This window comes from Triturus cristatus, chromosome 1_1 (assembly GCF_964204655.1).
Source record: "Triturus cristatus chromosome 1_1, aTriCri1.1, whole genome shotgun sequence".
NCBI lineage: Eukaryota > Metazoa > Chordata > Amphibia > Caudata > Salamandridae > Triturus > Triturus cristatus.
Genome location: NC_140579.1, coordinates 787,564,383 through 787,592,073, shown reverse-complemented (window position 1 = coordinate 787,592,073; position 27,691 = coordinate 787,564,383).

The window sequence follows — 27,691 nt, the reverse complement described above, 5'->3', positions numbered from 1 at the left end:
CAGCTTACCCACAGAGGCTACCCACAGCTTGAGCAACCCCACCATGACCAATAAGGTCAGGGGGCCTGACTTGCTATTTGGCAGGGGGTTAGGCCACCATGCCAAGGTTAGGGCTGCCATGAAGGCTAACACCCAGCAGAGGCTGCTGACAGCTGTCAGTGCCCAGAACCACACCTTTAGCTCCTGACTGGCAAGTGAGGGAGCTATTTTATAGTTTTCTTTGGGTCCTGGCTGTTGGTCTGTTTTAGGATAGGGGGTCCCTACTCTTGGTAGGGAACACCCCTTCTCCACCCTTTGTTCTGCCACCTGAGGAGCCACTAATTCAGGCTGGACAGTTGCCTGACTAGTCAGGTCTAGTGGTTGGCTAGGGGGCGCTTTACCAGTGCCATTGTGGGAGTTTTCCCTTACTGGGATAGAATCTCCCTGGCTCTCTGGAACTGTGGCTAACAGTTGCCCACCTTTCCTACCCTGTTTCTTCTCACTCTTTTGGGACTCAGCTGCACTGACTGCAGGTTGAGCCTCCACAGGTTCTTTGGGCGAGGCCTGGCATTGGGCCAGCACCTCTCTTTGTCTCAGTTCCACATCTAAGTGATCATTCCCCAAGAGACAATCAAGGGGGAGGTTTTTACTGACTATCACTTTTCTCCATCTAAGGGACCCAGCTGTGGCTAGGGGCACTATAGCCACAGGCCTAACAGTGACTCCCCCTGGGACAGTTCTTACCCTTCTTGTTTCCCCTGGGACATATTGGTGTGGGAATACCAACCTGTCATGTACCACAGTGTGACTGGCACAGGTATCTCTCAGGGCAGTGGCTGGGATTCCATTCACCAGTAGGTGGTGGAAGTGTCTACTTCCTTCTGGGATCTCCAGCTTGCTTCTTGGGCCCATTCCCCAGTTGAAAGCTAGGAGGACTTCCTCATCTGAGGACCCTCCCTCCCAAGCTACACTGGCAACCCCTGGGGCTACACTAGTCACCCCTGGAGCTGTACTAGGAACCTTATTGTTAGGACAGCTAGAGTCCTGGGTGTGGTGTCCAGCCTTCTGACAGTTGAAACACCATATTCTGTTGGGATCCCAATTCTTACCTTGGTACCCTGGTTTAGTTTGTGAGGTGTCTTTGGGCCCACCCTCCTGGTCAGGTTTTTGGGGGGCTACCTGGGACTCCTTTCTTTTATCCACAAGGGGTTCACTCTCTTTCTTCTGGGGAGGTTTTGGGACCCCTTGGTTCTGGTCCCTCCCAGTGAACGTCCTAGTCACCCTAGTCTTGACCCAGTGGTCTGCTCTTTTTCCCAATTCTTGGGGGGATTTTAGACCTAGGTCTACCAAATGCTGATGCAACTTTTCATTTGTGCAGTTACTCAAAATATGTTCCTTCATGAATAAATTGTACAATCCAGTAAAATCCTGCACACCATGTCCAGCTAACCAACCATCCAGTGTCTTCACTGAGAAATCTACAAAATCAACCCAGGACTGGGTCTGGGTTTTGTGAGCCCCCCTGAATCTAATTCTATACTCCTCAGTGGTGAATCCAAATCCCTCAATCAGAGCTTTCTTCATGAGGTCATAGGATCCTGCTTCTGGCCCAGAGAGGGTCAGAAGCCTGTCTCTGCAGTTACCAGAGAACAGTTCCCACATGAGTGCCCCCCAGAGAGGTTTCTTTACTTTCCTGATATCACAAGCCCTCTCAAAGGCTGTGAACCATTTGGTGATATCATCGCCTTCCTCAAATTTAGGGACAATCCCTTTGGGGATTTTAGGGTCAGAAGTTTCCTCCCTATCCTTGTTTTTATTATTGCTGCCACCATTGATGGGTGCTAAACCCATCTCTCTCCTTTCTTTTTCTAGAGCCAGGAGCCTGGACTCTAGATCTAATCTTTTGGCCAGCCTCACAAGGCTGTCCTCTTCACTGGGGGGTCCCCCAGTGTTGTCTCTGGGACCAGAGCCACCTGTGTAGTCTCTAGGTGCCCAGATGCTAATTCTTGAGTTGGAGGGTATGGGTGCCATCTCCTCCCTAGGGAATAGTATGGGGAGGTTGTTGTCCACCTCCCCTGTTTCCCTTTCCTCATCTGACTGGTCATCACCATGTTCAGAGGGGTGGTCTTTAGCATACTCAGCCAGGAGCTCCTGGAGCCCTTGTTTGGTTGGATGCAGACCCATTTGTAAATTTTTGAGTTTACATAAGGACCTCAATTCCTTGAAAGACAAGTGTAAGTAAGGTGTGAGGTCGAGCTCCTCCACCAGGTCCATGTTATTATTATCACTAATAGCTGGGTTTGTTTGAGACATTCTAACCTGACAGTTCTAACCCTCTACCCTGACTATAGTGACTTTTATTTTTCTAAAATTCTAATGGGACTTAAGCAAGGCCCTAGCAAGACTTTTAGTAATTTTGGAAAAAAAACAATCAGAATTCTAAAGTCAATTTTTAAGAGTTCTGTCGTGTGATCAGATGGTAACCAAGTAGTCCAACAAATGCAAGTTGGTATCCCACCGCTGCCACCAATGTGAGAAAGTGGCTCTGTATATACTGTTCCCTAATAGGTACAGGGTGTACAGAGTCCACAGTCCCCCAGAGGCTGATAGAGGTCAAAGTCAGGTATGACCTTACTCTCAAAAGTGGTAGCTTGGTCGAGCAGTAAGGCAGTACCAGAGGACAGTGTAAAGCATTTATTGTACACACTCAGTCAGCAAATGGTTTCACACACTCAATAACTGAACTCTAGGCCAATGGTTTATATATATAACATATATGCTTGTTTTATTTTTAGAACCACAAAGGGGATAAAAATATACTTTCTCAGAATGAGAGGTTGAATATCAATACTTTTGTCTTAAGCAATACATTTATATAAACAGTCACAGTTGGTTGCAATAAACAATCCTATTTCCTAAACATAACAATGCATTGAGCTCAATGGTAAATTCAGGTTATTTGTAATTAATTACTTTTCAGATTACTTTTGGAATTCCAGGTCTGGCTCCTAGATCCAGCCTTGGGTCAGTATTCAGAATCAAGTGATGAAAGTCGACTTAATAACTGTAATGATTTTTAAATAATATTTAGCTATTTCAAAAGTTAGCACTTAGAAAATATTTCAAAGAAAACATTCAATGGATCTCTATGGCAAGAAATTCAAATTGCAGGTAGAGTACTTTATCGTTACTTTAGTAATCCAGGACTGGGTACCTAGACCCAGGACTGGGGTCCTTATCAAAAACAGGTAAGTAATTTCGTTTGCAGAAGTGGTACGATTTTAAAAGAATATTTCAAATTTGCAAAAATAGACACTTAGAAGAAATTTCACAGAAAAGCAGACAATGGTTTCCTATGGGAGAAAAATGAGTTAGAGGTAAGTATAGTTGTGAACACTTTTCAGGGTCAGGGCTGGGCACCAAGATCCAGCACTGGAGGCTCACCTAGGAGCAGGTGAGTAAATTCGTTTTTGTCACTTGGCTGATTTGTGGTGAATTTTTGCAGTTTTGAAAAGTTCACACTTAGAAGATTTTTGAAGAAAAAGCCAGTCAATGTTACCCTATGAGGAAAATGAAGTTAGCGGTTTAAGGGTAAGTACTTGACTGGCAGAGTTGAAATTCCGGGCATGGACTCAGGGGTCCCCCAGTGTCAGGTAGGTACAGTTGGTTCACCCTCAGCGGTTTCAGGACGGCCGGGTGCAGAGAGAGTTAGGCCCAATGTTATCCTATGAGGGATAGGGGGGCCTTGGTTGGTGGCTGCTGTCTGGCAAGCCACGCGGCTGTGGGAGCTGGGCTCCTGGTCACTTACTCAGGGCAAGTGGGGAAGTAGGTTAGTGTAGAGAGGGCACTGCCAGGGCCACTCGGGCGGCTGGGTGCAGGGTGCTTTTGAGCCTTCGGGCGCTCAATGGAAATCAATGGGAATGTTCCGGTTTGGAAAAAGGCTGCAGGCTCGGGGACGAGGATGCTTCAGGTGCCACCACCACTTCGAGAGGTAAGTTGGGTAGTTGTAGGTTAGGTGGGTACCCCGGGATTGGGCACAGGGGGCCGCAGGGCGCCGGGTGCAGGGGTGCCTTTTGATGTCGGAAATCTTACCCTCTGGTTGATCGCGGTTGGGGTGGCACTCGGTTCTGAGGCTGCAGGCTTCTTCCGGAATGTCGAGGGGGGTCCTTGGGTGCCGGACTCGGGGTCACAGTCGCCGTGGGGTCGTCCTCAGGGTCTTTGTCCACTCCGGCACTGGCCAGGCTTGGCTGGTGCAGAGTGTGTTGGGTCCGCGGTTCCGGGCTGCTGCCCAGGGTTAAAAATAGGTTTCTTGAGTAGAGCCTCTACTCATGGGAGACCCAGGGGCTTAGAGCCAACAGGTAGCCAGGTCCTCCGGGGTTGGTGAGGTTGCTGGCCACGAGAGATGCCGCGCTGGTGCAGGTTCGAGAGTCGACAGGCCGGTAGGGCTGGGGCCAAAGCAGTTGGTGTCTTCTTCTCTTTTTAGCAGCTGCAGGGCAGGTCCTTGTTCTTCTTGCTCTTCTTGTAGTTTTCTATCTGGAATCTGTCGAAGGAAGGTTCAGGGTGCCCCTTAATACTAGATTTAGGGGCGTTACAGGTAGGTGAAGGCCAGGGACCAATGGGTCCTTGTCCTGGGGTGGGTACACCCCCTATCCTGCCTCTCTCCTGTGGGAGGGGGGCAGTAGCCTAATCCTGATAGGGTAGGGCCCCCATCCTCAAGATGGCGATAGCCCGGAGATGTGCTTCACCTCGCCTCCCCCACCTGAGGGGTGGGGTGGGCAGGCTGGCACATTCCCTGTCCTTGTATGGGGTTTCCGGCCAAGCTTCCCTCCAGAGTGGGGGGTTGCAGAGGCCTGGGGAATCTCCAAGAGGCGGCATGCCTTTGAAGCTTCCCTTGGCTCATCCTGGGGGAGGAGATTTATCACCTCACCCAGGACGTGCATTGTTGCAGGCCCGGGAGAGCAGGGGCTCTCCCACCCAGGGGTCCAGCAACGTGTCTGCTGTGTGGCAGCCTGGGCAGCCTCAGAGCAGACGTGGATTGCAGGTTAGCTGTAAGGGGGCATCTCTAAGATGCCCTCTGGGGTGCTTAGTACATTAAATCCCACACTGGCATCAGTGCGGGTTTAATGTGCTGAGAAGTTTGAGACCAAACTTCCCAGTCTTCAGGGTTGCCATTATGGTGCTGTGGAGCTCGTGTTTGACGAGCTCTCAGCACCATGTACTTGTAAATGGCAGCACTGTACTTACAGTGCCCGGGAATGGACCTGGGTACTGTAGGGGCACAGGGCTCCTGCTCCTGTGCCCACACCATAGGCATAAGGCACCCAGCCAGAGGGGTGGCTGACATATGCCTTGGCAGTGTAGGTGATGGGCATGGCACACAGAGATGTGTGCCATGTCGACTCTTTGTTTTGTCCTGTGCCCAGACACTCAGCCTGCAAAGGCAGTGTGTGTGTGTAAGGGTACCGGGCCTCTAAGGGTGGCACAATGAGTGCTGCAGCCCTTAGAGGCTTCCCTGGTCACAAGGCCCTGGGTACCTAGGGTACCATTTACTAGGGGCTGACATGTGGCCAGGGTTTGTCAATTTGGAGTTTGTATTTTAGGGAAGGAACACAGGCCCTGGGCACCTGATTGGCAGGAGCCCAGGGCACAACAAGGAAAAGTGCATCAGCTATTAGGCAAAAAAAGGGGGGGGGGTTACTGCAACAGAAACCCACTTTCTCACACAAGCCCCCCCCCCAGCCCAAAGGCCAGGAGACTTCTGCCAAAGCTGGGAGAGTCTACCTAGTCTTTCAGGCGAGGAAGAGTTGGGGAAGTGGTTTGAAAGTTGCAGGGCCTACTCTGCCTTACATCCTGCTGCCTAGGTCAGTCCCTTTGGGGAGCTGGCCTGTCTTTTTAGTTTCAGGACCTAACTCCCAAGGCTCCTCTCCTCGTCTTTTACTGTCCTTGTCCCATCTTGCTATTTTGGGCTTAGAGGTGTATACCTCGGTAGTTTCTAACTTAGCCAGGGCTAGGCCCAGCTTACCCACAGAGGCTACCCACAGCTTGAGCAACCCCACCATGACCAATAAGGTCAGGGGGCCTGACTTGCTATTTGGCAGGGGGTTAGGCCACCATGCCAAGGTTAGGGCTGCCATGAAGGCTAACACCCAGCAGAGGCTGCTGACAGCTGTCAGTGCCCAGAACCACACCTTTAGCTCCTGACTGGCAAGTGAGGGAGCTATTTTATAGTTTTCTTTGGGTCCTGGCTGTTGGTCTGTTTTAGGATAGGGGGTCCCTACTCTTGGTAGGGAACACCCCTTCTCCACCCTTTGTTCTGCCACCTGAGGAGCCACTAATTCAGGCTGGACAGTTGCCTGACTAGTCAGGTCTAGTGGTTGGCTAGGGGGCGCTTTACCAGTGCCATTGTGGGAGTTTTCCCTTACTGGGATAGAATCTCCCTGGCTCTCTGGAACTGTGGCTAACAGTTGCCCACCTTTCCTACCCTGTTTCTTCTCACTCTTTTGGGACTCAGCTGCACTGACTGCAGGTTGAGCCTCCACAGGTTCTTTGGGCAAGGCCTGGCATTGGGCCAGCACCTCTCTTTGTCTCAGTTCCACATCTAAGTGATCATTCCCCAAGAGACAATCAAGGGGGAGGTTTTTACTGACTATCACTTTTCTCCATCTAAGGGACCCAGCTGTGGCTAGGGGCACTATAGCCACAGGCCTAACAGTGACTCCCCCTGGGACAGTTCTTACCCTTCTTGTTTCCCCTGGGACATATTGGTGTGGGAATACCAACCTGTCATGTACCACAGTGTGACTGGCACAGGTATCTCTCAGGGCAGTGGCTGGGATTCCATTCACCAGTAGGTGGTGGAAGTGTCTACTTCCTTCTGGGATCTCCAGCTTGCTTCTTGGGCCCATTCCCCAGTTGAAAGCTAGGAGGACTTCCTCATCTGAGGACCCTCCCTCCCAAGCTACACTGGCAACCCCTGGGGCTACACTAGTCACCCCTGGAGCTGTACTAGGAACCTTATTGTTAGGACAGCTAGAGTCCTGGGTGTGGTGTCCAGCCTTCTGACAGTTGAAACACCATATTCTGTTGGGATCCCAATTCTTACCTTGGTACCCTGGTTTAGTTTGTGAGGTGTCTTTGGGCCCACCCTCCTGGTCAGGTTTTTGGGGGGCTACCTGGGACTCCTTTCTTTTATCCACAAGGGGTTCACTCTCTTTCTTCTGGGGAGGTTTTGGGACCCCTTGGTTCTGGTCCCTCCCAGTGAACGTCCTAGTCACCCTAGTCTTGACCCAGTGGTCTGCTCTTTTTCCCAATTCTTGGGGGGATTTTAGACCTAGGTCTACCAAATGCTGATGCAACTTTTCATTTGTGCAGTTACTCAAAATATGTTCCTTCATGAATAAATTGTACAATCCAGTAAAATCCTGCACACCATGTCCAGCTAACCAACCATCCAGTGTCTTCACTGAGAAATCTACAAAATCAATCCAGGACTGGGTCTGGGTTTTGTGAGCCCCCCTGAATCTAATTCTATACTCCTCAGTGGTGAATCCAAATCCCTCAATCAGAGCTTTCTTCATGAGGTCATAGGATCCTGCTTCTGGCCCAGAGAGGGTCAGAAGCCTGTCTCTGCAGTTACCAGAGAACAGTTCCCACATGAGTGCCCCCCAGAGAGGTTTCTTTACTTTCCTGATATCACAAGCCCTCTCAAAGGCTGTGAACCATTTGGTGATATCATCGCCTTCCTCAAATTTAGGGACAATCCCTTTGGGGATTTTAGGGTCAGAAGTTTCCTCCCTATCCTTGTTTTTATTATTGCTGCCACCATTGATGGGTGCTAAACCCATCTCTCTCCTTTCTTTTTCTAGAGCCAGGAGCCTGGACTCTAGATCTAATCTTTTGGCCAGCCTCACAAGGCTGTCCTCTTCACTGGGGGGTCCCCCAGTGTTGTCTCTGGGACCAGAGCCACCTGTGTAGTCTCTAGGTGCCCAGATGCTAATTCTTGAGTTGGAGGGTATGGGTGCCATCTCCTCCCTAGGGAATAGTATGGGGAGGTTGTTGTCCACCTCCCCTGTTTCCCTTTCCTCATCTGACTGGTCATCACCATGTTCAGAGGGGTGGTCTTTAGCATACTCAGCCAGGAGCTCCTGGAGCCCTTGTTTGGTTGGATGCAGACCCATTTGTAAATTTTTGAGTTTACATAAGGACCTCAATTCCTTGAAAGACAAGTGTAAGTAAGGTGTGAGGTCGAGCTCCTCCACCAGGTCCATGTTATTATTATCACTAATAGCTGGGTTTGTTTGAGACATTCTAACCTGACAGTTCTAACCCTCTACCCTGACTATAGTGACTTTTATTTTTCTAAAATTCTAATGGGACTTAAGCAAGGCCCTAGCAAGACTTTTAGTAATTTTGGAAAAAAAACAATCAGAATTCTAAAGTCAATTTTTAAGAGTTCTGTCGTGTGATCAGATGGTAACCAAGTAGTCCAACAAATGCAAGTTGGTATCCCACCGCTGCCACCAATGTGAGAAAGTGGCTCTGTATATACTGTTCCCTAATAGGTACAGGGTGTACAGAGTCCACAGTCCCCCAGAGGCTGATAGAGGTCAAAGTCAGGTATGACCTTACTCTCAAAAGTGGTAGCTTGGTCGAGCAGTAAGGCAGTACCAGAGGACAGTGTAAAGCATTTATTGTACACACTCAGTCAGCAAATGGTTTCACACACTCAATAACTGAACTCTAGGCCAATGGTTTATATATATAACATATATGCTTGTTTTATTTTTAGAACCACAAAGGGGATAAAAATATACTTTCTCAGAATGAGAGGTTGAATATCAATACTTTTGTCTTAAGCAATACATTTATATAAACAGTCACAGTTGGTTGCAATAAACAATCCTATTTCCTAAACATAACAATGTATTGAGCTCAATGGTAAATTCAGGTTATTTGTAATTAATTACTTTTCAGATTACTTTTGGAATTCCAGGTCTGGCTCCTAGATCCAGCCTTGGGTCAGTATTCAGAATCAAGTGATGAAAGTCGACTTAATAACTGTAATGATTTTTAAATAATATTTAGCTATTTCAAAAGTTAGCACTTAGAAAATATTTCAAAGAAAACATTCAATGGATCTCTATGGCAAGAAATTCAAATTGCAGGTAGAGTACTTTATCGTTACTTTAGTAATCCAGGACTGGGTACCTAGACCCAGGACTGGGGTCCTTATCAAAAACAGGTAAGTAATTTCGTTTGCAGAAGTGGTACGATTTTAAAAGAATATTTCAAATTTGCAAAAATAGACACTTAGAAGAAATTTCACAGAAAAGCAGACAATGGTTTCCTATGGGAGAAAAATGAGTTAGAGGTAAGTATAGTTGTGAACACTTTTCAGGGTCAGGGCTGGGCACCAAGATCCAGCACTGGAGGCTCACCTAGGAGCAGGTGAGTAAATTCGTTTTTGTCACTTGGCTGATTTGTGGTGAATTTTTGCAGTTTTGAAAAGTTCACACTTAGAAGATTTTTGAAGAAAAAGCCAGTCAATGTTACCCTATGAGGAAAATGAAGTTAGCGGTTTAAGGGTAAGTACTTGACTGGCAGAGTTGAAATTCCGGGCATGGACTCAGGGGTCCCCCAGTGTCAGGTAGGTACAGTTGGTTCACCCTCAGCGGTTTCAGGACGGCCGGGTGCAGAGAGAGTTAGGCCCAATGTTATCCTATGAGGGATAGGGGGGCCTTGGTTGGTGGCTGCTGTCTGGCAAGCCACGCGGCTGTGGGAGCTGGGCTCCTGGTCACTTACTCAGGGCAAGTGGGGAAGTAGGTTAGTGTAGAGAGGGCACTGCCAGGGCCACTCGGGCGGCTGGGTGCAGGGTGCTTTTGAGCCTTCGGGCGCTCAATGGAAATCAATGGGAATGTTCCGGTTTGGAAAAAGGCTGCAGGCTCGGGGACGAGGATGCTTCAGGTGCCACCACCACTTCGAGAGGTAAGTTGGGTAGTTGTAGGTTAGGTGGGTACCCCGGGATTGGGCACAGGGGGCCGCAGGGCGCCGGGTGCAGGGGTGCCTTTTGATGTCAGAAATCTTACCCTCTGGTTGATCGCGGTTGGGGTGGCACTCGGTTCTGAGGCTGCAGGCTTCTTCCGGAATGTCGAGGGGGGTCCTTGGGTGCCGGACTCGGGGTCACAGTCGCCGTGGGGTCGTCCTCAGGGTCTTTGTCCACTCCGGCACTGGCCAGGCTTGGCTGGTGCAGAGTGTGTTGGGTCCGCGGTTCCGGGCTGCTGCCCAGGGTTAAAAATAGGTTTCTTGAGTAGAGCCTCTACTCATGGGAGACCCAGGGGCTTAGAGCCAACAGGTAGCCAGGTCCTCCGGGGTTGGTGAGGTTGCTGGCCACGAGAGATGCCGCGCTGGTGCAGGTTCGAGAGTCGACAGGCCGGTAGGGCTGGGGCCAAAGCAGTTGGTGTCTTCTTCTCTTTTTAGCAGCTGCAGGGCAGGTCCTTGTTCTTCTTGCTCTTCTTGTAGTTTTCTATCTGGAATCTGTCGAAGGAAGGTTCAGGGTGCCCCTAAATACTAGATTTAGGGGCGTTACAGGTAGGTGAAGGCCAGGGACCAATGGGTCCTTGTCCTGGGGTGGGTACACCCCCTATCCTGCCTCTCTCCTGTGGGAGGGGGGCAGTAGCCTAATCCTGATAGGGTAGGGCCCCCATCCTCAAGATGGCGATAGCCCGGAGATGTGCTTCACCTCGCCTCCCCCACCTGAGGGGTGGGGTGGGCAGGCTGGCACATTCCCTGTCCTTGTATGGGGTTTCCGGCCAAGCTTCCCTCCAGAGTGGGGGGTTGCAGAGGCCTGGGGAATCTCCAAGAGGCGGCATGCCTTTGAAGCTTCCCTTGGCTCATCCTGGGGGAGGAGATTTATCACCTCACCCAGGACGTGCATTGTTGCAGGCCCGGGAGAGCAGGGGCTCTCCCACCCAGGGGTCCAGCAACGTGTCTGCTGTGTGGCAGCCTGGGCAGCCTCAGAGCAGACGTGGATTGCAGGTTAGCTGTAAGGGGGCATCTCTAAGATGCCCTCTGGGGTGCTTAGTACATTAAATCCCACACTGGCATCAGTGCGGGTTTAATGTGCTGAGAAGTTTGAGAACAAACTTCCCAGTCTTCAGGGTTGCCATTATGGTGCTGTGGAGCTCGTGTTTGACGAGCTCTCAGCACCATGTACTTGTAAATGGCAGCACTGTACTTACAGTGCCCGGGAATGGACCTGGGTACTGTAGGGGCACAGGGCTCCTGCTCCTGTGCCCACACCATAGGCATAAGGCACCCAGCCAGAGGGGTGGCTGACATATGCCTTGGCAGTGTAGGTGATGGGCATGGCACACAGAGATGTGTGCCATGTCGACTCTTTGTTTTGTCCTGTGCCCAGACACTCAGCCTGCAAAGGCAGTGTGTGTGTGTAAGGGTACCGGGCCTCTAAGGGTGGCACAATGAGTGCTGCAGCCCTTAGAGGCTTCCCTGGTCACAAGGCCCTGGGTACCTAGGGTACCATTTACTAGGGGCTGACATGTGGCCAGGGTTTGTCAATTTGGAGTTTGTATTTTAGGGAAGGAACACAGGCCCTGGGCACCTGATTGGCAGGAGCCCAGGGCACAACAAGGAAAAGTGCATCAGCTATTAGGCAAAAAAAGGGGGGGGGGTTACTGCAACAGAAACCCACTTTCTCACACAAGCCCCCCCCAGCCCAAAGGCCAGGAGACTTCTGCCAAAGCTGGGAGAGTCTACCTAGTCTTTCAGGCGAGGAAGAGTTGGGGAAGTGGTTTGAAAGTTGCAGGGCCTACTCTGCCTTACATCCTGCTGCCTAGGTCAGTCCCTTTGGGGAGCTGGCCTGTCTTTTTAGTTTCAGGACCTAACTCCCAAGGCTCCTCTCCTCGTCTTTTACTGTCCTTGTCCCATCTTGCTATTTTGGGCTTAGAGGTGTATACCTCGGTAGTTTCTAACTTAGCCAGGGCTAGGCCCAGCTTACCCACAGAGGCTACCCACAGCTTGAGCAACCCCACCATGACCAATAAGGTCAGGGGGCCTGACTTGCTATTTGGCAGGGGGTTAGGCCACCATGCCAAGGTTAGGGCTGCCATGAAGGCTAACACCCAGCAGAGGCTGCTGACAGCTGTCAGTGCCCAGAACCACACCTTTAGCTCCTGACTGGCAAGTGAGGGAGCTATTTTATAGTTTTCTTTGGGTCCTGGCTGTTGGTCTGTTTTAGGATAGGGGGTCCCTACTCTTGGTAGGGAACACCCCTTCTCCACCCTTTGTTCTGCCACCTGAGGAGCCACTAATTCAGGCTGGACAGTTGCCTGACTAGTCAGGTCTAGTGGTTGGCTAGGGGGCGCTTTACCAGTGCCATTGTGGGAGTTTTCCCTTACTGGGATAGAATCTCCCTGGCTCTCTGGAACTGTGGCTAACAGTTGCCCACCTTTCCTACCCTGTTTCTTCTCACTCTTTTGGGACTCAGCTGCACTGACTGCAGGTTGAGCCTCCACAGGTTCTTTGGGCAAGGCCTGGCATTGGGCCAGCACCTCTCTTTGTCTCAGTTCCACATCTAAGTGATCATTCCCCAAGAGACAATCAAGGGGGAGGTTTTTACTGACTATCACTTTTCTCCATCTAAGGGACCCAGCTGTGGCTAGGGGCACTATAGCCACAGGCCTAACAGTGACTCCCCCTGGGACAGTTCTTACCCTTCTTGTTTCCCCTGGGACATATTGGTGTGGGAATACCAACCTGTCATGTACCACAGTGTGACTGGCACAGGTATCTCTCAGGGCAGTGGCTGGGATTCCATTCACCAGTAGGTGGTGGAAGTGTCTACTTCCTTCTGGGATCTCCAGCTTGCTTCTTGGGCCCATTCCCCAGTTGAAAGCTAGGAGGACTTCCTCATCTGAGGACCCTCCCTCCCAAGCTACACTGGCAACCCCTGGGGCTACACTAGTCACCCCTGGAGCTGTACTAGGAACCTTATTGTTAGGACAGCTAGAGTCCTGGGTGTGGTGTCCAGCCTTCTGACAGTTGAAACACCATATTCTGTTGGGATCCCAATTCTTACCTTGGTACCCTGGTTTAGTTTGTGAGGTGTCTTTGGGCCCACCCTCCTGGTCAGGTTTTTGGGGGGCTACCTGGGACTCCTTTCTTTTATCCACAAGGGGTTCACTCTCTTTCTTCTGGGGAGGTTTTGGGACCCCTTGGTTCTGGTCCCTCCCAGTGAACGTCCTAGTCACCCTAGTCTTGACCCAGTGGTCTGCTCTTTTTCCCAATTCTTGGGGGGATTTTAGACCTAGGTCTACCAAATGCTGATGCAACTTTTCATTTGTGCAGTTACTCAAAATATGTTCCTTCATGAATAAATTGTACAATCCAGTAAAATCCTGCACACCATGTCCAGCTAACCAACCATCCAGTGTCTTCACTGAGAAATCTACAAAATCAATCCAGGACTGGGTCTGGGTTTTGTGAGCCCCCCTGAATCTAATTCTATACTCCTCAGTGGTGAATCCAAATCCCTCAATCAGAGCTTTCTTCATGAGGTCATAGGATCCTGCTTCTGGCCCAGAGAGGGTCAGAAGCCTGTCTCTGCAGTTACCAGAGAACAGTTCCCACATGAGTGCCCCCCAGAGAGGTTTCTTTACTTTCCTGATATCACAAGCCCTCTCAAAGGCTGTGAACCATTTGGTGATATCATCGCCTTCCTCAAATTTAGGGACAATCCCTTTGGGGATTTTAGGGTCAGAAGTTTCCTCCCTATCCTTGTTTTTATTATTGCTGCCACCATTGATGGGTGCTAAACCCATCTCTCTCCTTTCTTTTTCTAGAGCCAGGAGCCTGGACTCTAGATCTAATCTTTTGGCCAGCCTCACAAGGCTGTCCTCTTCACTGGGGGGTCCCCCAGTGTTGTCTCTGGGACCAGAGCCACCTGTGTAGTCTCTAGGTGCCCAGATGCTAATTCTTGAGTTGGAGGGTATGGGTGCCATCTCCTCCCTAGGGAATAGTATGGGGAGGTTGTTGTCCACCTCCCCTGTTTCCCTTTCCTCATCTGACTGGTCATCACCATGTTCAGAGGGGTGGTCTTTAGCATACTCAGCCAGGAGCTCCTGGAGCCCTTGTTTGGTTGGATGCAGACCCATTTGTAAATTTTTGAGTTTACATAAGGACCTCAATTCCTTGAAAGACAAGTGTAAGTAAGGTGTGAGGTCGAGCTCCTCCACCAGGTCCATGTTATTATTATCACTAATAGCTGGGTTTGTTTGAGACATTCTAACCTGACAGTTCTAACCCTCTACCCTGACTATAGTGACTTTTATTTTTCTAAAATTCTAATGGGACTTAAGCAAGGCCCTAGCAAGACTTTTAGTAATTTTGGAAAAAAAACAATCAGAATTCTAAAGTCAATTTTTAAGAGTTCTGTCGTGTGATCAGATGGTAACCAAGTAGTCCAACAAATGCAAGTTGGTATCCCACCGCTGCCACCAATGTGAGAAAGTGGCTCTGTATATACTGTTCCCTAATAGGTACAGGGTGTACAGAGTCCACAGTCCCCCAGAGGCTGATAGAGGTCAAAGTCAGGTATGACCTTACTCTCAAAAGTGGTAGCTTGGTCGAGCAGTAAGGCAGTACCAGAGGACAGTGTAAAGCATTTATTGTACACACTCAGTCAGCAAATGGTTTCACACACTCAATAACTGAACTCTAGGCCAATGGTTTATATATATAACATATATGCTTGTTTTATTTTTAGAACCACAAAGGGGATAAAAATATACTTTCTCAGAATGAGAGGTTGAATATCAATACTTTTGTCTTAAGCAATACATTTATATAAACAGTCACAGTTGGTTGCAATAAACAATCCTATTTCCTAAACATAACAATGTATTGAGCTCAATGGTAAATTCAGGTTATTTGTAATTAATTACTTTTCAGATTACTTTTGGAATTCCAGGTCTGGCTCCTAGATCCAGCCTTGGGTCAGTATTCAGAATCAAGTGATGAAAGTCGACTTAATAACTGTAATGATTTTTAAATAATATTTAGCTATTTCAAAAGTTAGCACTTAGAAAATATTTCAAAGAAAACATTCAATGGATCTCTATGGCAAGAAATTCAAATTGCAGGTAGAGTACTTTATCGTTACTTTAGTAATCCAGGACTGGGTACCTAGACCCAGGACTGGGGTCCTTATCAAAAACAGGTAAGTAATTTCGTTTGCAGAAGTGGTACGATTTTAAAAGAATATTTCAAATTTGCAAAAATAGACACTTAGAAGAAATTTCACAGAAAAGCAGACAATGGTTTCCTATGGGAGAAAAATGAGTTAGAGGTAAGTATAGTTGTGAACACTTTTCAGGGTCAGGGCTGGGCACCAAGATCCAGCACTGGAGGCTCACCTAGGAGCAGGTGAGTAAATTCGTTTTTGTCACTTGGCTGATTTGTGGTGAATTTTTGCAGTTTTGAAAAGTTCACACTTAGAAGATTTTTGAAGAAAAAACCAGTCAATGTTACCCTATGAGGAAAATGAAGTTAGCGGTTTAAGGGTAAGTACTTGACTGGCAGAGTTGAAATTCCGGGCATGGACTCAGGGGTCCCCCAGTGTCAGGTAGGTACAGTTGGTTCACCCTCAGCGGTTTCAGGACGGCCGGGTGCAGAGAGAGTTAGGCCCAATGTTATCCTATGAGGGATAGGGGGGCCTTGGTTGGTGGCTGCTGTCTGGCAAGCCACGCGGCTGTGGGAGCTGGGCTCCTGGTCACTTACTCAGGGCAAGTGGGGAAGTAGGTTAGTGTAGAGAGGGCACTGCCAGGGCCACTCGGGCGGCTGGGTGCAGGGTGCTTTTGAGCCTTCGGGCGCTCAATGGAAATCAATGGGAATGTTCCGGTTTGGAAAAAGGCTGCAGGCTCGGGGACGAGGATGCTTCAGGTGCCACCACCACTTCGAGAGGTAAGTTGGGTAGTTGTAGGTTAGGTGGGTACCCCGGGATTGGGCACAGGGGGCCGCAGGGCGCCGGGTGCAGGGGTGTCTTTTGATGTCAGAAATCTTACCCTCTGGTTGATCGCGGTTGGGGTGGCACTCGGTTCTGAGGCTGCAGGCTTCTTCCGGAATGTCGAGGGGGGTCCTTGGGTGCCGGACTCGGGGTCACAGTCGCCGTGGGGTCGTCCTCAGGGTCTTTGTCCACTCCGGCACTGGCCAGGCTTGGCTGGTGCAGAGTGTGTTGGGTCCGCGGTTCCGGGCTGCTGCCCAGGGTTAAAAATAGGTTTCTTGAGTAGAGCCTCTACTCATGGGAGACCCAGGGGCTTAGAGCCAACAGGTAGCCAGGTCCTCCGGGGTTGGTGAGGTTGCTGGCCACGAGAGATGCCGCGCTGGTGCAGGTTCGAGAGTCGACAGGCCGGTAGGGCTGGGGCCAAAGCAGTTGGTGTCTTCTTCTCTTTTTAGCAGCTGCAGGGCAGGTCCTTGTTCTTCTTGCTCTTCTTGTAGTTTTCTATCTGGAATCTGTCGAAGGAAGGTTCAGGGTGCTCCTAAATACTAGATTTAGGGGCGTTACAGGTAGGTGAAGGCCAGGGACCAATGGGTCCTTGTCCTGGGGTGGGTACACCCCCTATCCTGCCTCTCTCCTGTGGGAGGGGGGCAGTAGCCTAATCCTGATAGGGTAGGGCCCCCATCCTCAAGATGGCGATAGCCCGGAGATGTGCTTCACCTCGCCTCCCCCACCTGAGGGGTGGGGTGGGCAGGCTGGCACATTCCCTGTCCTTGTATGGGGTTTCCGGCCAAGCTTCCCTCCAGAGTGGGGGGTTGCAGAGGCCTGGGGAATCTCCAAGAGGCGGCATGCCTTTGAAGCTTCCCTTGGCTCATCCTGGGGGAGGAGATTTATCACCTCACCCAGGACGTGCATTGTTGCAGGCCCGGGAGAGCAGGGGCTCTCCCACCCAGGGGTCCAGCAACGTGTCTGCTGTGTGGCAGCCTGGGCAGCCTCAGAGCAGACGTGGATTGCAGGTTAGCTGTAAGGGGGCATCTCTAAGATGCCCTCTGGGGTGCTTAGTACATTAAATCCCACACTGGCATCAGTGCGGGTTTAATGTGCTGAGAAGTTTGAGAACAAACTTCCCAGTCTTCAGGGTTGCCATTATGGTGCTGTGGAGCTCGTGTTTGACGAGCTCTCAGCACCATGTACTTGTAAATGGCAGCACTGTACTTACAGTGCCCGGGAATGGACCTGGGTACTGTAGGGGCACAGGGCTCCTGCTCCTGTGCCCACACCATAGGCATAAGGCACCCAGCCAGAGGGGTGGCTGACATATGCCTTGGCAGTGTAGGTGATGGGCATGGCACACAGAGATGTGTGCCATGTCGACTCTTTGTTTTGTCCTGTGCCCAGACACTCAGCCTGCAAAGGCAGTGTGTGTGTGTAAGGGTACCGGGCCTCTAAGGGTGGCACAATGAGTGCTGCAGCCCTTAGAGGCTTCCCTGGTCACAAGGCCCTGGGTACCTAGGGTACCATTTACTAGGGGCTGACATGTGGCCAGGGTTTGTCAATTTGGAGTTTGTATTTTAGGGAAGGAACACAGGCCCTGGGCACCTGATTGGCAGGAGCCCAGGGCACAACAAGGAAAAGTGCATCAGCTATTAGGCAAAAAAAGGGGGGGGGGTTACTGCAACAGAAACCCACTTTCTCACACAAGCCCCCCCCAGCCCAAAGGCCAGGAGACTTCTGCCAAAGCTGGGAGAGTCTACCTAGTCTTTCAGGCGAGGAAGAGTTGGGGAAGTGGTTTGAAAGTTGCAGGGCCTACTCTGCCTTACATCCTGCTGCCTAGGTCAGTCCCTTTGGGGAGCTGGCCTGTCTTTTTAGTTTCAGGACCTAACTCCCAAGGCTCCTCTCCTCGTCTTTTACTGTCCTTGTCCCATCTTGCTATTTTGGGCTTAGAGGTGTATACCTCGGTAGTTTCTAACTTAGCCAGGGCTAGGCCCAGCTTACCCACAGAGGCTACCCACAGCTTGAGCAACCCCACCATGACCAATAAGGTCAGGGGGCCTGACTTGCTATTTGGCAGGGGGTTAGGCCACCATGCCAAGGTTAGGGCTGCCATGAAGGCTAACACCCAGCAGAGGCTGCTGACAGCTGTCAGTGCCCAGAACCACACCTTTAGCTCCTGACTGGCAAGTGAGGGAGCTATTTTATAGTTTTCTTTGGGTCCTGGCTGTTGGTCTGTTTTAGGATAGGGGGTCCCTACTCTTGGTAGGGAACACCCCTTCTCCACCCTTTGTTCTGCCACCTGAGGAGCCACTAATTCAGGCTGGACAGTTGCCTGACTAGGCAGGTCTAGTGGTTGGCTAGGGGGCGCTTTACCAGTGCCATTGTGGGAGTTTTCCCTTACTGGGATAGAATCTCCCTGGCTCTCTGGAACTGTGGCTAACAGTTGCCCACCTTTCCTACCCTGTTTCTTCTCACTCTTTTGGGACTCAGCTGCACTGACTGCAGGTTGAGCCTCCACAGGTTCTTTGGGCGAGGCCTGGCATTGGGCCAGCACCTCTCTTTGTCTCAGTTCCACATCTAAGTGATCATTCCCCAAGAGACAATCAAGGGGGAGGTTTTTACTGACTATCACTTTTCTCCATCTAAGGGACCCAGCTGTGGCTAGGGGCACTATAGCCACAGGCCTAACAGTGACTCCCCCTGGGACAGTTCTTACCCTTCTTGTTTCCCCTGGGACATATTGGTGTGGGAATACCAACCTGTCATGTACCACAGTGTGACTGGCACAGGTATCTCTCAGGGCAGTGGCTGGGATTCCATTCACCAGTAGGTGGTGGAAGTGTCTACTTCCTTCTGGGATCTCCAGCTTGCTTCTTGGGCCCATTCCCCAGTTGAAAGCTAGGAGGACTTCCTCATCTGAGGACCCTCCCTCCCAAGCTACACTGGCAACCCCTGGGGCTACACTAGTCACCCCTGGAGCTGTACTAGGAACCTTATTGTTAGGACAGCTAGAGTCCTGGGTGTGGTGTCCAGCCTTCTGACAGTTGAAACACCATATTCTGTTGGGATCCCAATTCTTACCTTGGTACCCTGGTTTAGTTTGTGAGGTGTCTTTGGGCCCACCCTCCTGGTCAGGTTTTTGGGGGGCTACCTGGGACTCCTTTCTTTTATCCACAAGGGGTTCACTCTCTTTCTTCTGGGGAGGTTTTGGGACCCCTTGGTTCTGGTCCCTCCCAGTGAACGTCCTAGTCACCCTAGTCTTGACCCAGTGGTCTGCTCTTTTTCCCAATTCTTGGGGGGATTTTAGACCTAGGTCTACCAAATGCTGATGCAACTTTTCATTTGTGCAGTTACTCAAAATATGTTCCTTCATGAATAAATTGTACAATCCAGTAAAATCCTGCACACCATGTCCAGCTAACCAACCATCCAGTGTCTTCACTGAGAAATCTACAAAATCAATCCAGGACTGGGTCTGGGTTTTGTGAGCCCCCCTGAATCTAATTCTATACTCCTCAGTGGTGAATCCAAATCCCTCAATCAGAGCTTTCTTCATGAGGTCATAGGATCCTGCTTCTGGCCCAGAGAGGGTCAGAAGCCTGTCTCTGCAGTTACCAGAGAACAGTTCCCACATGAGTGCCCCCCAGAGAGGTTTCTTTACTTTCCTGATATCACAAGCCCTCTCAAAGGCTGTGAACCATTTGGTGATATCATCGCCTTCCTCAAATTTAGGGACAATCCCTTTGGGGATTTTAGGGTCAGAAGTTTCCTCCCTATCCTTGTTTTTATTATTGCTGCCACCATTGATGGGTGCTAAACCCATCTCTCTCCTTTCTTTTTCTAGAGCCAGGAGCCTGGACTCTAGATCTAATCTTTTGGCCAGCCTCACAAGGCTGTCCTCTTCACTGGGGGGTCCCCCAGTGTTGTCTCTGGGACCAGAGCCACCTGTGTAGTCTCTAGGTGCCCAGATGCTAATTCTTGAGTTGGAGGGTATGGGTGCCATCTCCTCCCTAGGGAATAGTATGGGGAGGTTGTTGTCCACCTCCCCTGTTTCCCTTTCCTCATCTGACTGGTCATCACCATGTTCAGAGGGGTGGTCTTTAGCATACTCAGCCAGGAGCTCCTGGAGCCCTTGTTTGGTTGGATGCAGACCCATTTGTAAATTTTTGAGTTTACATAAGGACCTCAATTCCTTGAAAGACAAGTGTAAGTAAGGTGTGAGGTCGAGCTCCTCCACCAGGTCCATGTTATTATTATCACTAATAGCTGGGTTTGTTTGAGACATTCTAACCTGACAGTTCTAACCCTCTACCCTGACTATAGTGACTTTTATTTTTCTAAAATTCTAATGGGACTTAAGCAAGGCCCTAGCAAGACTTTTAGTAATTTTGGAAAAAAAACAATCAGAATTCTAAAGTCAATTTTTAAGAGTTCTGTCGTGTGATCAGATGGTAACCAAGTAGTCCAACAAATGCAAGTTGGTATCCCACCGCTGCCACCAATGTGAGAAAGTGGCTCTGTATATACTGTTCCCTAATAGGTACAGGGTGTACAGAGTCCACAGTCCCCCAGAGGCTGATAGAGGTCAAAGTCAGGTATGACCTTACTCTCAAAAGTGGTAGCTTGGTCGAGCAGTAAGGCAGTACCAGAGGACAGTGTAAAGCATTTATTGTACACACTCAGTCAGCAAATGGTTTCACACACTCAATAACTGAACTCTAGGCCAATGGTTTATATATATAACATATATGCTTGTTTTATTTTTAGAACCACAAAGGGGATAAAAATATACTTTCTCAGAATGAGAGGTTGAATATCAATACTTTTGTCTTAAGCAATACATTTATATAAACAGTCACAGTTGGTTGCAATAAACAATCCTATTTCCTAAACATAACAATGTATTGAGCTCAATGGTAAATTCAGGTTATTTGTAATTAATTACTTTTCAGATTACTTTTGGAATTCCAGGTCTGGCTCCTAGATCCAGCCTTGGGTCAGTATTCAGAATCAAGTGATGAAAGTCGACTTAATAACTGTAATGATTTTTAAATAATATTTAGCTATTTCAAAAGTTAGCACTTAGAAAATATTTCAAAGAAAACATTCAATGGATCTCTATGGCAAGAAATTCAAATTGCAGGTAGAGTACTTTATCGTTACTTTAGTAATCCAGGACTGGGTACCTAGACCCAGGACTGGGGTCCTTATCAAAAACAGGTAAGTAATTTCGTTTGCAGAAGTGGTACGATTTTAAAAGAATATTTCAAATTTGCAAAAATAGACACTTAGAAGAAATTTCACAGAAAAGCAGACAATGGTTTCCTATGGGAGAAAAATGAGTTAGAGGTAAGTATAGTTGTGAACACTTTTCAGGGTCAGGGCTGGGCACCAAGATCCAGCACTGGAGGCTCACCTAGGAGCAGGTGAGTAAATTCGTTTTTGTCACTTGGCTGATTTGTGGTGAATTTTTGCAGTTTTGAAAAGTTCACACTTAGAAGATTTTTGAAGAAAAAACCAGTCAATGTTACCCTATGAGGAAAATGAAGTTAGCGGTTTAAGGGTAAGTACTTGACTGGCAGAGTTGAAATTCCGGGCATGGACTCAGGGGTCCCCCAGTGTCAGGTAGGTACAGTTGGTTCACCCTCAGCGGTTTCAGGACGGCCGGGTGCAGAGAGAGTTAGGCCCAATGTTATCCTATGAGGGATAGGGGGGCCTTGGTTGGTGGCTGCTGTCTGGCAAGCCACGCGGCTGTGGGAGCTGGGCTCCTGGTCACTTACTCAGGGCAAGTGGGGAAGTAGGTTAGTGTAGAGAGGGCACTGCCAGGGCCACTCGGGCGGCTGGGTGCAGGGTGCTTTTGAGCCTTCGGGCGCTCAATGGAAATCAATGGGAATGTTCCGGTTTGGAAAAAGGCTGCAGGCTCGGGGACGAGGATGCTTCAGGTGCCACCACCACTTCGAGAGGTAAGTTGGGTAGTTGTAGGTTAGGTGGGTACCCCGGGATTGGGCACAGGGGGCCGCAGGGCGCCGGGTGCAGGGGTGCCTTTTGATGTCAGAAATCTTACCCTCTGGTTGATCGCGGTTGGGGTGGCACTCGGTTCTGAGGCTGCAGGCTTCTTCCGGAATGTCGAGGGGGGTCCTTGGGTGCCGGACTCGGGGTCACAGTCGCCGTGGGGTCGTCCTCAGGGTCTTTGTCCACTCCGGCACTGGCCAGGCTTGGCTGGTGCAGAGTGTGTTGGGTCCGCGGTTCCGGGCTGCTGCCCAGGGTTAAAAATAGGTTTCTTGAGTAGAGCCTCTACTCATGGGAGACCCAGGGGCTTAGAGCCAACAGGTAGCCAGGTCCTCCGGGGTTGGTGAGGTTGCTGGCCACGAGAGATGCCGCGCTGGTGCAGGTTCGAGAGTCGACAGGCCGGTAGGGCTGGGGCCAAAGCAGTTGGTGTCTTCTTCTCTTTTTAGCAGCTGCAGGGCAGGTCCTTGTTCTTCTTGCTCTTCTTGTAGTTTTCTATCTGGAATCTGTCGAAGGAAGGTTCAGGGTGCCCCTAAATACTAGATTTAGGGGCGTTACAGGTAGGTGAAGGCCAGGGACCAATGGGTCCTTGTCCTGGGGTGGGTACACCCCCTATCCTGCCTCTCTCCTGTGGGAGGGGGGCAGTAGCCTAATCCTGATAGGGTAGGGCCCCCATCCTCAAGATGGCGATAGCCCGGAGATGTGCTTCACCTCGCCTCCCCCACCTGAGGGGTGGGGTGGGCAGGCTGGCACATTCCCTGTCCTTGTATGGGGTTTCCGGCCAAGCTTCCCTCCAGAGTGGGGGGTTGCAGAGGCCTGGGGAATCTCCAAGAGGCGGCATGCCTTTGAAGCTTCCCTTGGCTCATCCTGGGGGAGGAGATTTATCACCTCACCCAGGACGTGCATTGTTGCAGGCCCGGGAGAGCAGGGGCTCTCCCACCCAGGGGTCCAGCAACGTGTCTGCTGTGTGGCAGCCTGGGCAGCCTCAGAGCAGACGTGGATTGCAGGTTAGCTGTAAGGGGGCATCTCTAAGATGCCCTCTGGGGTGCTTAGTACATTAAATCCCACACTGGCATCAGTGCGGGTTTAATGTGCTGAGAAGTTTGAGAACAAACTTCCCAGTCTTCAGGGTTGCCATTATGGTGCTGTGGAGCTCGTGTTTGACGAGCTCTCAGCACCATGTACTTGTAAATGGCAGCACTGTACTTACAGTGCCCGGGAATGGACCTGGGTACTGTAGGGGCACAGGGCTCCTGCTCCTGTGCCCACACCATAGGCATAAGGCACCCAGCCAGAGGGGTGGCTGACATATGCCTTGGCAGTGTAGGTGATGGGCATGGCACACAGAGATGTGTGCCATGTCGACTCTTTGTTTTGTCCTGTGCCCAGACACTCAGCCTGCAAAGGCAGTGTGTGTGTGTAAGGGTACCGGGCCTCTAAGGGTGGCACAATGAGTGCTGCAGCCCTTAGAGGCTTCCCTGGTCACAAGGCCCTGGGTACCTAGGGTACCATTTACTAGGGGCTGACATGTGGCCAGGGTTTGTCAATTTGGAGTTTGTATTTTAGGGAAGGAACACAGGCCCTGGGCACCTGATTGGCAGGAGCCCAGGGCACAACAAGGAAAAGTGCATCAGCTATTAGGCAAAAAAAGGGGGGGGGGTTACTGCAACAGAAACCCACTTTCTCACACAAGCCCCCCCCAGCCCAAAGGCCAGGAGACTTCTGCCAAAGCTGGGAGAGTCTACCTAGTCTTTCAGGCGAGGAAGAGTTGGGGAAGTGGTTTGAAAGTTGCAGGGCCTACTCTGCCTTACATCCTGCTGCCTAGGTCAGTCCCTTTGGGGAGCTGGCCTGTCTTTTTAGTTTCAGGACCTAACTCCCAAGGCTCCTCTCCTCGTCTTTTACTGTCCTTGTCCCATCTTGCTATTTTGGGCTTAGAGGTGTATACCTCGGTAGTTTCTAACTTAGCCAGGGCTAGGCCCAGCTTACCCACAGAGGCTACCCACAGCTTGAGCAACCCCACCATGACCAATAAGGTCAGGGGGCCTGACTTGCTATTTGGCAGGGGGTTAGGCCACCATGCCAAGGTTAGGGCTGCCATGAAGGCTAACACCCAGCAGAGGCTGCTGACAGCTGTCAGTGCCCAGAACCACACCTTTAGCTCCTGACTGGCAAGTGAGGGAGCTATTTTATAGTTTTCTTTGGGTCCTGGCTGTTGGTCTGTTTTAGGATAGGGGGTCCCTACTCTTGGTAGGGAACACCCCTTCTCCACCCTTTGTTCTGCCACCTGAGGAGCCACTAATTCAGGCTGGACAGTTGCCTGACTAGTCAGGTCTAGTGGTTGGCTAGGGGGCGCTTTACCAGTGCCATTGTGGGAGTTTTCCCTTACTGGGATAGAATCTCCCTGGCTCTCTGGAACTGTGGCTAACAGTTGCCCACCTTTCCTACCCTGTTTCTTCTCACTCTTTTGGGACTCAGCTGCACTGACTGCAGGTTGAGCCTCCACAGGTTCTTTGGGCGAGGCCTGGCATTGGGCCAGCACCTCTCTTTGTCTCAGTTCCACATCTAAGTGATCATTCCCCAAGAGACAATCAAGGGGGAGGTTTTTACTGACTATCACTTTTCTCCATCTAAGGGACCCAGCTGTGGCTAGGGGCACTATAGCCACAGGCCTAACAGTGACTCCCCCTGGGACAGTTCTTACCCTTCTTGTTTCCCCTGGGACATATTGGTGTGGGAATACCAACCTGTCATGTACCACAGTGTGACTGGCACAGGTATCTCTCAGGGCAGTGGCTGGGATTCCATTCACCAGTAGGTGGTGGAAGTGTCTACTTCCTTCTGGGATCTCCAGCTTGCTTCTTGGGCCCATTCCCCAGTTGAAAGCTAGGAGGACTTCCTCATCTGAGGACCCTCCCTCCCAAGCTACACTGGCAACCCCTGGGGCTACACTAGTCACCCCTGGAGCTGTACTAGGAACCTTATTGTTAGGACAGCTAGAGTCCTGGGTGTGGTGTCCAGCCTTCTGACAGTTGAAACACCATATTCTGTTGGGATCCCAATTCTTACCTTGGTACCCTGGTTTAGTTTGTGAGGTGTCTTTGGGCCCACCCTCCTGGTCAGGTTTTTGGGGGGCTACCTGGGACTCCTTTCTTTTATCCACAAGGGGTTCACTCTCTTTCTTCTGGGGAGGTTTTGGGACCCCTTGGTTCTGGTCCCTCCCAGTGAACGTCCTAGTCACCCTAGTCTTGACCCAGTGGTCTGCTCTTTTTCCCAATTCTTGGGGGGATTTTAGACCTAGGTCTACCAAATGCTGATGCAACTTTTCATTTGTGCAGTTACTCAAAATATGTTCCTTCATGAATAAATTGTACAATCCAGTAAAATCCTGCACACCATGTCCAGCTAACCAACCATCCAGTGTCTTCACTGAGAAATCTACAAAATCAATCCAGGACTGGGTCTGGGTTTTGTGAGCCCCCCTGAATCTAATTCTATACTCCTCAGTGGTGAATCCAAATCCCTCAATCAGAGCTTTCTTCATGAGGTCATAGGATCCTGCTTCTGGCCCAGAGAGGGTCAGAAGCCTGTCTCTGCAGTTACCAGAGAACAGTTCCCACATGAGTGCCCCCCAGAGAGGTTTCTTTACTTTCCTGATATCACAAGCCCTCTCAAAGGCTGTGAACCATTTGGTGATATCATCGCCTTCCTCAAATTTAGGGACAATCCCTTTGGGGATTTTAGGGTCAGAAGTTTCCTCCCTATCCTTGTTTTTATTATTGCTGCCACCATTGATGGGTGCTAAACCCATCTCTCTCCTTTCTTTTTCTAGAGCCAGGAGCCTGGACTCTAGATCTAATCTTTTGGCCAGCCTCACAAGGCTGTCCTCTTCACTGGGGGGTCCCCCAGTGTTGTCTCTGGGACCAGAGCCACCTGTGTAGTCTCTAGGTGCCCAGATGCTAATTCTTGAGTTGGAGGGTATGGGTGCCATCTCCTCCCTAGGGAATAGTATGGGGAGGTTGTTGTCCACCTCCCCTGTTTCCCTTTCCTCATCTGACTGGTCATCACCATGTTCAGAGGGGTGGTCTTTAGCATACTCAGCCAGGAGCTCCTGGAGCCCTTGTTTGGTTGGATGCAGACCCATTTGTAAATTTTTGAGTTTACATAAGGACCTCAATTCCTTGAAAGACAAGTGTAAGTAAGGTGTGAGGTCGAGCTCCTCCACCAGGTCCATGTTATTATTATCACTAATAGCTGGGTTTGTTTGAGACATTCTAACCTGACAGTTCTAACCCTCTACCCTGACTATAGTGACTTTTATTTTTCTAAAATTCTAATGGGACTTAAGCAAGGCCCTAGCAAGACTTTTAGTAATTTTGGAAAAAAACCAATCAGAATTCTAAAGTCAATTTTTAAGAGTTCTGTCGTGTGATCAGATGGTAACCAAGTAGTCCAACAAATGCAAGTTGGTATCCCACCGCTGCCACCAATGTGAGAAAGTGGCTCTGTATATACTGTTCCCTAATAGGTACAGGGTGTACAGAGTCCACAGTCCCCCAGAGGCTGATAGAGGTCAAAGTCAGGTATGACCTTACTCTCAAAAGTGGTAGCTTGGTCGAGCAGTAAGGCAGTACCAGAGGACAGTGTAAAGCATTTATTGTACACACTCAGTCAGCAAATGGTTTCACACACTCAATAACTGAACTCTAGGCCAATGGTTTATAAATATAACATATATGCTTGTTTTATTTTTAGAACCACAAAGGGGATAAAAATATACTTTCTCAGAATGAGAGGTTGAATATCAATACTTTTGTCTTAAGCAATACATTTATATAAACAGTCACAGTTGGTTGCAATAAACAATCCTATTTCCTAAACATAACAATGCATTGAGCTCAATGGTAAATTCAGGTTATTTGTAATTAATTACTTTTCAGATTACTTTTGGAATTCCAGGTCTGGCTCCTAGATCCAGCCTTGGGTCAGTATTCAGAATCAAGTGATGAAAGTCGACTTAATAACTGTAATGATTTTTAAATAATATTTAGCTATTTCAAAAGTTAGCACTTAGAAAATATTTCAAAGAAAACATTCAATGGATCTCTATGGCAAGAAATTCAAATTGCAGGTAGAGTAATTTATCGTTACTTTAGTAATCCAGGACTGGGTACCTAGACCCAGGACTGGGGTCCTTATCAAAAACAGGTAAGTAATTTCGTTTGCAGAAGTGGTACGATTTTAAAAGAATATTTCAAATTTGCAAAAATAGACACTTAGAAGAAATTTCACAGAAAAGCAGACAATGGTTTCCTATGGGAGAAAAATGAGTTAGAGGTAAGTATAGTTGTGAACACTTTTCAGGGTCAGGGCTGGGCACCAAGATCCAGCACTGGAGGCTCACCTAGGAGCAGGTGAGTAAATTCGTTTTTGTCACTTGGCTGATTTGTGGTGAATTTTTGCAGTTTTGAAAAGTTCACACTTAGAAGATTTTTGAAGAAAAAGCCAGTCAATGTTACCCTATGAGGAAAATGAAGTTAGCGGTTTAAGGGTAAGTACTTGACTGGCAGAGTTGAAATTCCGGGCATGGACTCAGGGGTCCCCCAGTGTCAGGTAGGTACAGTTGGTTCACCCTCAGCGGTTTCAGGACGGCCGGGTGCAGAGAGAGTTAGGCCCAATGTTATCCTATGAGGGATAGGGGGGCCT